General features: G+C 41.0%; 1 long non-coding RNA gene across 1 annotated transcript; it reads left to right on the top strand.

Annotated features, from left to right (window-relative positions):
* Positions 1 to 3124: 3124 nt before the first annotated feature.
* Positions 3125 to 8329, top strand: LOC133473738 (uncharacterized). Its single transcript, XR_009787216.1, has 3 exons — positions 3125 to 3569; positions 3821 to 3899; positions 7180 to 8329. It is a non-coding gene; the product is annotated as an uncharacterized LOC133473738 (long non-coding RNA).
* Positions 8330 to 11661: the final 3332 nt, after the last annotated feature.

Raw genomic sequence — 11661 nt, 5'->3', positions numbered from 1 at the left:
ATTTGTTTTTGTATTAAGCCGAAGTAATATAGATGAGTTACTTTTTGGGATAGTGATACGACCCGGTGGTATTGGTATCGTCGACGTTCAATCACAAATAAGAGGTTGAGTGATAAAAATGAGACAACTTCTCATTATAAGAATGACAAAGATAGAATAGAATTAAAGCAAGGTATTTATTTCAGTGATTACTTAAGGTTAAAATGATAATATGACAGAAAGGGTTTGTAATATAAAATAAACAATAAGAATAACAAAATATGAAAAGAAGTAGAAGTAGTTTAAAAGTAATAAATCATAAAAACAAGTATTACCTTTTTGAGTGAGCCTTAAGGAGTGATCAAGTCCTACGGAGCCGTGATGCCAATTAATAATAAGATAATTTGGAATATAAGAATTCCTGGACAGCTGACTAGCTCTCTTCCCTATCCACGCAATGTCAATGGCGGTTCTATTAGTTACCTTATTATAATAATATTTTAGTCTTACCCAATTAAAGAGGAAATTCACAATGAAGTACTATCCAAGTAGCCTTTTGAATCCCTCCTGCCAGCATGTCCCTGATCATTGCGAGAGAAAAAAGAGCGTGTGTCTCCCTATCCTGGAAAAGGATAAGAAGCCCCGTTTATCTGCGTGTGAGGCTTTTATAACCTTGGTTTTCAGAAACTCCCTTTTCTAAAATAATCTTTTGTTTTCATATTCTGACACGCGCTCCTTGCTATTACTTTTTATCACCACTTCAGAGTGTCCTTACTTGACCTGAGTGGGAAGCACCTGTTTCCACTTCAGAGTGTCCTGACGTGACCGGAGTGGAAATGTCTTTCACTTTCAGCGTTATCCTGACTTGATCTCTTATTTGCTCACCCAAATAGGTTCTCAGTAAATACATTCAACTACAAGCACATTTCATATGTCTTGTAGGTTCTCAGTAAATTCATTCAATTACAAGCACATTTCATATGTCTTGAACTCAACCAAAACATTTCATCACACCATGTTAATCTCCAAGCAATCTGCAATACAAGTGTATATGTTAAATGTCAAAATAAATGTATATACATTCATGTGAATACAATTCTCTCATGCATTCAACAGGTTCGTTCTTTCTTTGTAGTACATCTTGTGCTGCGTTGCCTGAGAGAGACACTCTTACACAGGTTACAGTTTTTGCATAAAAGCTGTTCCAAAGCATTGTATAATAGTAATACAAAAGTAAGAATAATGTATAACTGCCTTACTAGGCTTGATGTACTTTTTATCAATGATTATCAAAAGAACATCCAAGTTATAACATCAAAGAGAACATCAAAATTATCTCAAGGATATAAAATCAAACAAATGTTTATAAGTGGTTGACTTCAGTATGTGTTTGTTTACTATGATAGGGGGTTTAATAGTATTAAGATTTTAAGAAGACTCATGCTTGACCTGGCGACTCATACTCATAATCTAAATTCGGTTTGGGGACCTCTGGTGGTTGAACCAGGAATTGAAATTGGGGCTAAGCTCAATCACATGAACCCAGCTACATAAGCCAATCTCCACCTTTTGTTCCATCGCTTCATGTGGCTTGGCCGCCCACTTGACAGTTTCAATGATTGTAAAAGTAAAAAATTTATCCAGTTGTTATGTATGTGCGGATACAGATGAGGACTTTGATGGATTTGTGGATGAGGATTGATTAAAAAAATAATGTGAGGACATTGTTAAATACTTCAATAAAGTACAACCAAACTCACTGTTTACATTGTTAAATACTTCAATAAAGTACAACCGAACTCAGTTTTGCTCCTTCTGCCTTTTTAAAAACATACGCTAGCGTGCATGCATGCTACCGTATGTTTTAAGCTAGCGTATGTTTTACCATGCCTGCGCCCAATAATACGGTGCGCCTTATGTATGTGTTAAATACAGAAATAGACCCCGTAACTGAGACTGTGCCTTTTAATACGGTGCGCCTTATGGTCGTGAAAATACGGTATGTGAACAAAAGTTGGAAACCCTTTACATGGTTTACACCTGACAGATGGACAAGTGTATTGGTGAAAATTATAAATAATTGGTATATTGTTGTTGTTTTGTTTATTTATTGGATGTATCTTCCATTCCTTCGTAACATGATGTCCAAAATGGTACATGACACTGTCACTGGATTGATGTTGAGTGATGAATATATGACTTTGTTGAAAGAAGAACAATATGTTGATTGTGAGACAAGAGCTTGAAGTACATCAATGATGAAATATATGTTATGGTTATTGTCATGAAAATCGTTGTGAAATGTGACAGTATGGTGAGTAATGTATTTTTATTTGATAAACAGAAGGGAAATGATGGAAAATTTGTATATATTATTGCATAAAAACACATTGTTGCTGTAACTGCATTAAGATGATAGCACCCTTGTTCACTAGAAACAAGAGCAGTTTGGAAAAGTACTACAATGCACATTCCACAAGGCACAAACCCCCACACCTCTTGACACTGACTCTTGATAACAAACAAGTCCTTAAAAGGTCATGGAATGTGGTACCAGCTACTCAAGCTTTAATAAAAAGGGCACAGGGGAGGCAGACGTTAGAAGATTCCAGATCGCTGAGAGAGCGACTGCTTCTGCTTTTGCCGCAAAAGATAAGTACTGACTCAGGTTGTGTTTGGTGTGTCTCTTGTCTCCTTTCGGTGCATGCTAAATTGAGAGTATATCTGTAAATTTACAGGATAACCCTAACACTTTTGTTCGCCGCCGCTGTTGGGCACAAGCACGTCCTCGTGCGCGTGCTTCTTCGTTGGTTTTCGCCACTCTCTTCTTTGGGGTCGCCGGACTGTAACAATCGAAACTGGGAACCGAAATTTTCAAATTTTAACAATTCCGGGAAAAACGGAATGTTAGTCCCAGTTCCAATCGTTTCTCAAGATCCAACCATACCTGTCGTGCAGAGTGAGACAGACAGAAGCATTTGCATTGTGCAGTTATATTCTATTCTGCGTGAATATTATTCCAGTAGTTTTTGGATTCTGATACAAGGATCTATTTGGAGAATACTTTAATCCCAAATGTAAAGAGCTAGTGCTATTTGAACAGTTGATGAGAGACCAAATCGTAAAATGAGAGGGAGGTCTTCTGTTGAAAGTGAAGGACTACAATCTGAGTTAAAGAAATAATCTTTCGTAGGCATAATCATTTTTTAGGGGAGTTTTGAGGTAAATTACTACAACAGAGGCTGGAAGGTAATGAATATTGACGAGAGGGTGGTTAAGTCTAAGCCATAGTGATTTAGAAGAGTAGGACAATAGTGGATGGGGAGTCTCATTCAATGCGTTGATCATGAGTAGCATAAAGTAATAATTAAGAAAGGTTAATAGTAGTGCACAGTATATCAATTAATAGGTACTAGTACAGACAAGAGAACCTGAGGAGATGTCACTGAGCCCCTGAATTAGCAGGGAAATGACCACTGTAAATGTTTATGACAGGACGCAGGGGTCCCGGCTGGTGGGGCAAATTTACGACAGGGCACTTTTGCAAGTTTACGATAGGAGGAGCAGATGGTTGATCGGAAGAGACTGAGGTAAGGATAGTTGCACAACATTTACGATCATAGGGAGAAGGTTAAGAACAAATGTTAACTATATCTTAACATTGGGGGCTTTGTTTGAACACGTTAGAAGGTAATCGGATGTAATAAAGAAATTAGAAGGTATGCACAAGTTAGAAACACCCTTTGCTGGGCGGGTGGCTACGGGTTGGGTCACGTTAGTGCTAACTTGACTTTATTGACAATTGAAAATCCAGTGTGTCCGTTCTCATATTTTGTTACAGCGGCCGGTCATTCGCCAGCTGATGTCGGAGTCGGTTGATGATCGTTGGCTGGTCAGAATCTGGTGGGGACACACTTGAGGTAATTTAGTAATTGGTATTAAGCAGATCACCTGCCCTTGAAGGACAGAAATAAAGGCTAAAAAATATGAAGAACATATACTTAGGAATCGTCAGTGTAATGATATTTAAGATGAGCCAGCACTTTGAATCTCCTACACCCCTTCTTGCCCCATTGGAGGAAAGCCCAACGCAAAACTCACTCTCTACTAGCCTAAATGCCATGTTAGGTCTGACGGACAGGGTGAAGGCTATTGTCAATATTGGACTCCACCCAACACCACGCCAAGATCTTCCTCCCATACCCCCTCGCCTGAAATCACCGTCCACTAAGATGCGAAGGGCCCTTCCTCCACCCATGAAGAATCTTATCTGCAAATCTGACTGACACCTGCAGGGTCTTTCCAGAATAAATCAGACCCCTATGGAAATCAGGCAGTTTTCATAAATTACAAGGGACAGAAAGTTGGTCAAAAAAATATGGCACAAAAAAGTAGAACTACAAACTTAGTGAGGATAAAATGGAGTCTATCATTATCTCCAGTTATCGCTGTGAGACTAGGTCTCTTCAATATCAGGTCACTGGGTAATAAATCAATGTTGATTAATGACATCATTACAACCTATGATCTGGACTTTTTGCTACTAAATGAAACGTGGTTAACGGAAAGTAGCTGTAATACCATTTTAAATGAGGCAACGCCACCAAATTTTCATTTTATGAACAAGTGTCAAATAGGGAATAAAGGCGGTGGTATTGCTCTTATTTTGTAGGTCATTATTTCAGTTTAAAGAAATTATACTGGGTAATTTTAGCTCTTTGAATATCTCTGTTTTTAAACTCACAACCCCCCCCCCCCCGCCCCCCCGAACCAGATAACTCCAGAACTCCTAACAGTAGATAAATACAATGAATTTGCTTGTTATTTTAGTGAAAAAACACAATCCATCAGGTTAAATATCAGCACAAATCAGCAAAATGATAAAATGATACTACATCTGAAGCCACCCAGGAAAAACTGTATTCCCATGTGTAGCGTACATTGGTTGAAATAAAAATGTAATTAATTTGGAAAAAGATACAAAGCCTGCGTTCACTTCCGGGTTAGTCTGATTTACGCTTTAACGTTAAAAAACTAATTTGTCTCGTAAAGGTACACCACGTCACTTTTTATATGTTTAAAAATTTAGGAGAAAGAGACGAAAAACCATTTATCAGTCTCATAACTAAAGGTTGCTACATTTTATGAAATACGAGTTCGAGATGATAGAGGCTTACTTAACCTCAAAACACACACAAAACACAACCAAGAGTGGGATTTTATAGAATATTTAATTAAATATACAAGGGATATATAGGGAAACTCAAAGAGAAAGAAAATTACACTAAGACTGGTGAAAGAAGAAAAGACTAGGCGTGTAATAATGGAAATAGGAAATTGTGTGCAGTTGGGCTAAAAATGTGAATTTGAGCATTTAATGCAGGGGGGCCAACTAGTCAGAGACTAAGAGCCACTTTTTTTTCTGTGTTACTGCAAAGAGCCACATCATACACATGGGTACACATGAACATCATCTTTTAATCATCATTGCTTCTTTCACATCTATGCCACGGGTTCTGTCTTTTAATGGCACAATATCAAGGAGTTCTTCTTTGATCATACATTCATTTGACACAGGCCGTGCAAATATTGCCAACTGAGGCTTGTCTTGTATGTCACAACTCTCATCCAATGCCACACTAAAATACTCACATGCTTGAAGGTCAGAGTGCAACTGTGATTCAACAGCTGTATTAATATCCGATATTCTGCGTTTAACACTGTGGCGGGACAGTTGAACGTCTGATACGCTCCGTTTTAGTTTGTCGTCTCCAGGAGCCAAGATTTCAAAGGCGTCAATGAGGCATTTTTTAATGAAGTCCCCTTCGTTGTATGGCTTTTTAGCCCGTGCTATGTTCCAAGCCAGCTGATATGATGCAAGCGTTACGGTCTCCGAGTGTTTTGTAAATTTTTTGAAAAACTGCACCTGCTTTTCTGCCTTGCTTTTCAAAGCGACCAACTTGTTCTTGCGAAGTTCAGTCCCTTTTGGAAATTCCTGTTCGATGTTAGGGTGGAGTGAGCTGAAGTGACGCTGAAGATTTGAAGCTTTGAAATGCGCTAATGCTGCGTGACATATAAGGCAGATCGGCTTGCCATTATGTTTAACAAAAAAATATAAACTCTCCCACTCTGGCAAAAACGTCCTGTGTTCTTCTTCATATTTTCGTTCGGCTGTGCTTTTTTTCCCTGCCATTTCAAGAGGTAACTTGACGGAAATTGTTTACAACACAAATGATGTCACACTAAAGATTCTCTCGTCGCTCGTTTGACGTCACTCAAACAGGCTTACATGGTCAGTGTGCCATCTAGCTGTAGGGGGAGTGAATGACAGCGCCAGCCAAGCATTTTTGACGCATGTCATGTGACAGCTCCTGAAGAGCCGCATGAAACTAGTTAAAGAGCCGCATGAGGCTCGCGAGCCGCGGGTTGGCCAGGCCAGATTTAATGGGTTGAGTCGGAGTGAGAGAGAGCAAAATTGCGATTTTGTGTGAAACTAGTAATTTCCCCAAAATTATTAGGCACTTTAAAATCTGCAGTGGTGGTTCAAGTCATCGATTCTTTTTAATTGTGCTATGCTTGTGGGGGATGGTCGCTTGCAGTGGTTAGCGATTGTAGATGACGCCAGACTGACTTGAGTCAGCAGTAAAATGTTTTTCCATCTTTTCGGCATAATTTTTCTCTTTGCAAAGTTAATTTATTTTTTCAGATGATTTCTCCCCAATTGTACATGGCTCGCGCACCCCACTCCGATAGGTGTCCTCTTCAGCCTGGCGAAGTTGCTGACATTTTGTAGTGAAACCAGACATGCAAACACCAAAGGAATGAAAAAGGTGACCAAAAAAAACAAAATAAAAAAAACTTTGTGGGGGGGGGGGGGGAATCCCCCGGACCCCCGCAGAGAATTATTATTTTTTTCATTTTAAATAAATTAAGCAAACTGGAAGACTGAAGAGTACAATGAGGTAAAATAAACACATTTTCTTCACGCAGAAAAACATTTATTTAGACCGCTTAAGTATATGTTGATGTACAAATTTCAAATTTGTACATCAAATTTCAAATTTGAGCCAGGCCCATCTCCACCAGACAGCTGGTTTTGAACGCGGACGCTAAGTAAATTACCAGCACAAGGAGCATCAAAGCTGACACAGACAGTTGGTTTCGCACCAGAACGCTAAATTAATTACCTTCCACCACCAGCCAGCCTGAAGAATCTCACCAACAAAGACGTCTCCTTCCTGCTGTGTACCATGGCACCTGCCCAGCCGGGCTGGAACAATGGATGAGGTACTAGCGACACCCACAGGCGGCGGAAATCCACTGCAACCTGGATTAACTGATCACAGTCTTCACTGGACTTGAATGGGATCTAATATTTTAAGAACTTTACATGAATGCCACTAGTGACTGTATTTTTGCAAACTTGAATGTCTGATGTCAAATCTGTTGTCAACCGAACACGAATGCCACATTGCAAATATTAGTGTTCCCAACAATCACATACACTTGAAACATTCATTACCGGGATTGGTTTTAAACCACAAAATAATCCTAAAATGGAAAAGTAACACTCAGAGGTGGTCTAGCTTCCCTTCCGGTCCACGAGGTGACGAGGACACATCGGACCCTTCCGCACTGCTCCGAGCTACCCTTTTTGGGGGCCTGGGCACTCCGTAGGGACGGTAGCGGGCACTACACGTCTGCTCCGAACGTCTTGCAAGCAGAGACGCCCGGGGTGGGAACTTTTTGTGCTCCTTTTCTTTTTCTTCCTCCTTTCCGCCAAATCCACCTGTTTCCCGTGCAGACCGAGCCGGCCGAACACCCGGAAGCTCGACCTGCCTCTCAAATCCAACATTGAGGTCTACTAAAAGTACAGATTAGTGCATATTTGGGTTCAAATTAACAAGAACAGGAATCCTCAGCTATATGCATTGTCACTACACGACCATCCCACCCTCACATCAAAAGTCAGTTTCCTTTCCCAATGTTCATCTGTCCTTCGTTTGTTTTGTTTTTCTCTGCATTGCTTCCCTGTAGATTCCCCATGTTAGATCCTTATATTTTCTATAAAATTCACTACCTGCATTGTTGTGTGTGTTTGGGTTCGAGAAAAAAAAAAACTCTGGTCATCTAGAACTCTTATCAATTCATGTAGCAACCTTCAAATTACGAGAGTGAGGATAAAAGGTTTATTGTCACTTTGTCCTGAAGTTTTATACATCTAAAAAGTGACATGGTGCCCCTTTCTAGATAAAATAGCTTGATTTATAATGCTGTAATTTAAAATTATGCTAAACTGGAAGTAACGCAGGTGTCGCTTCCATCTTATTCTTTTCTCCTAAATTAATTACATTTTTATTCAACTAATATACGCTACACATGAAAGCTGTTTATGTTCGTCTAAATATAAACAAGAGTAGCGCGCCATTGCCTTCATGGTAATGACGACCTTCCCAAAATGGTGGCCATTTAGGTAGGACGATCAGCTGTGCTGGCTTATTTAGTATTAATAGCTATGCCCGGGAAGCCCAATAGAACACGTTCTGTGAGGTCATGTGACTTTCTTTTGTTGTTTGATTGGTGAACTAGACTTTAACATCACTAGCGCCTAAATTAGATTGGCACAAACACCGCCCAATGCGGAAGTCGAAGTTGTAGTCTTGCGCACGAAATAGCTGATAAATAAGCAATAATTGATCAATAAAAGTAGCGATGACATTTAGATCATTCTAACGGAGTAAAACTACCGTTATCGCTAGCTGCCAGCATTCAAGGAGTATGAAACAGCCTATGAGGACAGCAACGGTGACCCCGTCCCCCCCTCCACCCTGGAAAAACTCATCGGATCTATACGAGTCACTTAAATGGCCTATTTTGAGCTCAAAATGGAGAATTTCAGCAAAAGGCGATTGATTTGCATCTATGACGGGAGAATCGGCAGATCTTGAAAACGGGCAAGCCACCTGTGTGACTGACTTAAGCACCAGCAGAAGTATATGGCCCAACATGCCTGCACTTTCTCAGAGTACTCCGGTTTCCTACCACGTTCCAAAAAAACATGCCTGGTAGACTAAATTGTCCATAGGTGTGCATGTAAATGGTTCGTTGTCTGTATGTGCCCTGTGATTGGCTGGCGACCCATTCAGGGTGTACCTTGCAGTTCACCCAAAGTCAGCTGGGATAGACTCCAGCACATCCGCTACCCTAGTGAGGATAAGCCGTACAGAGATGTATGAACTGTAAAATAGAAACACATGAGAAAAGAAACTTTTTCGCTTTTTTATTTTGTTTAACTTCACTCCAGCAGAGGCGTATCCAAAGCTTGCTCAAATCTCAAATGTAGGATGGCAGAAAAAATGGACCAATCAACAGTGTGTAACTGGAAAAACTGCTAAGCTGGCGCACTGGCATGTCAAGTTAGCACTGTACTTGGCTGGCTTTGATTGATGGGCAGCCTCCAGCCGCTCCTCCCCTGGGACAGTCGGCTCCACAAGGGCCGTCTTGCTGACTCTGGACCCTGTTACTAAGTCCACACTAAGTGTTTCTTCGATCTCCCGTCGAAGATTCTTTGCCAGAGCCTTGCTGAAATGAACGGCCGTGAGGGGATGATGTTACCAGCTTGTCCAACCTGGATGGTGGCCGGCTGGCAGTTTGCATCTTGTCTTTGTTACCTCCACCAGCTTCTTCACAATTCATAACCAGTTATGGCTTCCGTTGTCAAAGATAGAAAGCGTAGGCATTAGTTGGTCCAACGATAGAGCTGTTGGTAGGGAATGGGGAGTGCTGAATTGTCAAGCATCGGTCGTCGGCCACTCACTTGGTCACTCCAGCCCGGTTCAGCGCCCGCAACGCCCCCCAGCTGCTCAGTTGTTCCAGCAGTGGACCAGCGATGCCCCCTGTGAGCTGGGTCGGACTAGTGCTACAAGCCCCACCCCCAGGGGAGGGTCTTGGCCAACAGGCCAGTTAAATGGACAGCGCTAACATGTAAACATGGAGCGAGGAGGTTAAAAATATGAAATGAATTCAGCCACTGTCTTACTTCCAGTGATTCCGGTAATGCGTTACAAGTCTAACATGGGAGTGTTTTGATATAACAAGCAGTATATCACATTCATATTTCTAATTTATTTTTCAAATTAAAGTTCCTTTTTTAAATCAGCATATGCTACTAAATTGTATAAATTATGCAGTTTTCACTTAGACATAGCTGAAGACAATGTTTACTTCAGCTTTAGACAATTGCAGACAATTGCCACGAGGTTACAGAAGAGAATAAAATGGGGCAGGTCAATCAACAGGACACATTCACTCACAGTGCATCTCATAAGTTTAGACTGACTTTTAGCCTCTAACTAATACTAACTAACAAATAAAAGAAAGGGGTTGGACGTAACACTTCTTAACTATTCCTCGATCAAAAGCACACAACGAACAACTATATATTATGAAACAAAGGCGAAATATTTGCAAACGGATCCATGAGGCCTTATGGGAGGCATCACTTTCCCCCGACCGTCTGAAGGAGTGACGTAATGTCACATCAAAATCAGAATCAGCTTTATTGGCCAAGTATGTTTCAAGACATACAAGGAATGTGTCTCTGGTAGTTGGAGACACTCTATGACAAAGTATACATTTAGGACATTAAAAAAAATAAAGTCACTGAGCAATGAAAGTGTACCACTAGTGTGGTGATGCTGATATAGTGGCAATTGTGCAAATGATGCAGAGTCCTCAAGCAATTTAGAGCAATTTAAGGTAACTAATAATGCAAAGATCTGGTACAATGACACAAACACACTGTAAGTGAGCAGTAGTAATGAACAACAGTATGCAGATAGTGATTGATGAGTGAGTGTGATAGATAAAACAGTGAGTGTACGAATAATGTACTGTAGAATTGTCCCGACAGATGTGCAAATGAAAGCTGTTACAATGAAAGTCTAAATAACCTGTTTAAGAAGTTAATGGCAAAAGGGAAGAAGCTGTTGGAATGTCTGTTGGTTTTAGTTTGCATTGTTCAATAGTGCCTACTTCAGGGAAGGACCTGGAAGAGGTGGTGACCAGGATGTAGGGGGTCAAAGAGGATTTTGCATGCCCTTGTCTTAGTCCTGGCACCTTGTCTTAGTCCCCAAGGGTGGGTAGATGGGTACTGATATCTTTTTATACCTTGACTGTCCTGTTGCAGTCTGATTTTGTCCTTCTTTGTGAAAGCACTAAACCTGACTGATGGATGAACACAGAACCGATTCAATGACCGCTGTATAGAACTGCCTCAACAGCTCCTGTGGCAGGCCGTGCTTGCTCAGAAACGGTAGGAAGTGCATCCTCTGCTGGGCCTTTTTGAGAATGGAGTTGACTTCCACTTCAGGTCCTGAGAGACTGTAATACCCAAGAACTTGAAGGTCTCGACGGGTGACATAGAGCAGTTAGGGCAGCTCTGGAGTAGGATGCTTCCTGAAGTCCACGATCATCTCTACTGAGCGCTTTCAGCTCCAGGTTGTGTTGGCCGCACCAAAGCTCCAGCCGCTCCACTTCCTGTCGATACGCAGACTCATCACAGTCTTTGACGAGGCCGATGACATATGCACTAAGTCACATTTTCAGCACGTGGACAACTCACTTGTCCATTCCAAGCAGTCAGCCAACAATGGAGGAAATGAAAAGAGGTTCACATTTTCA

Source organism: Phyllopteryx taeniolatus, unplaced genomic scaffold, assembly GCF_024500385.1.
Source record: "Phyllopteryx taeniolatus isolate TA_2022b unplaced genomic scaffold, UOR_Ptae_1.2 contig_40, whole genome shotgun sequence".
NCBI classification, from domain to species: domain Eukaryota; kingdom Metazoa; phylum Chordata; class Actinopteri; order Syngnathiformes; family Syngnathidae; genus Phyllopteryx; species Phyllopteryx taeniolatus.
This window is presented reverse-complemented; position numbering and strand designations above follow the sequence as displayed.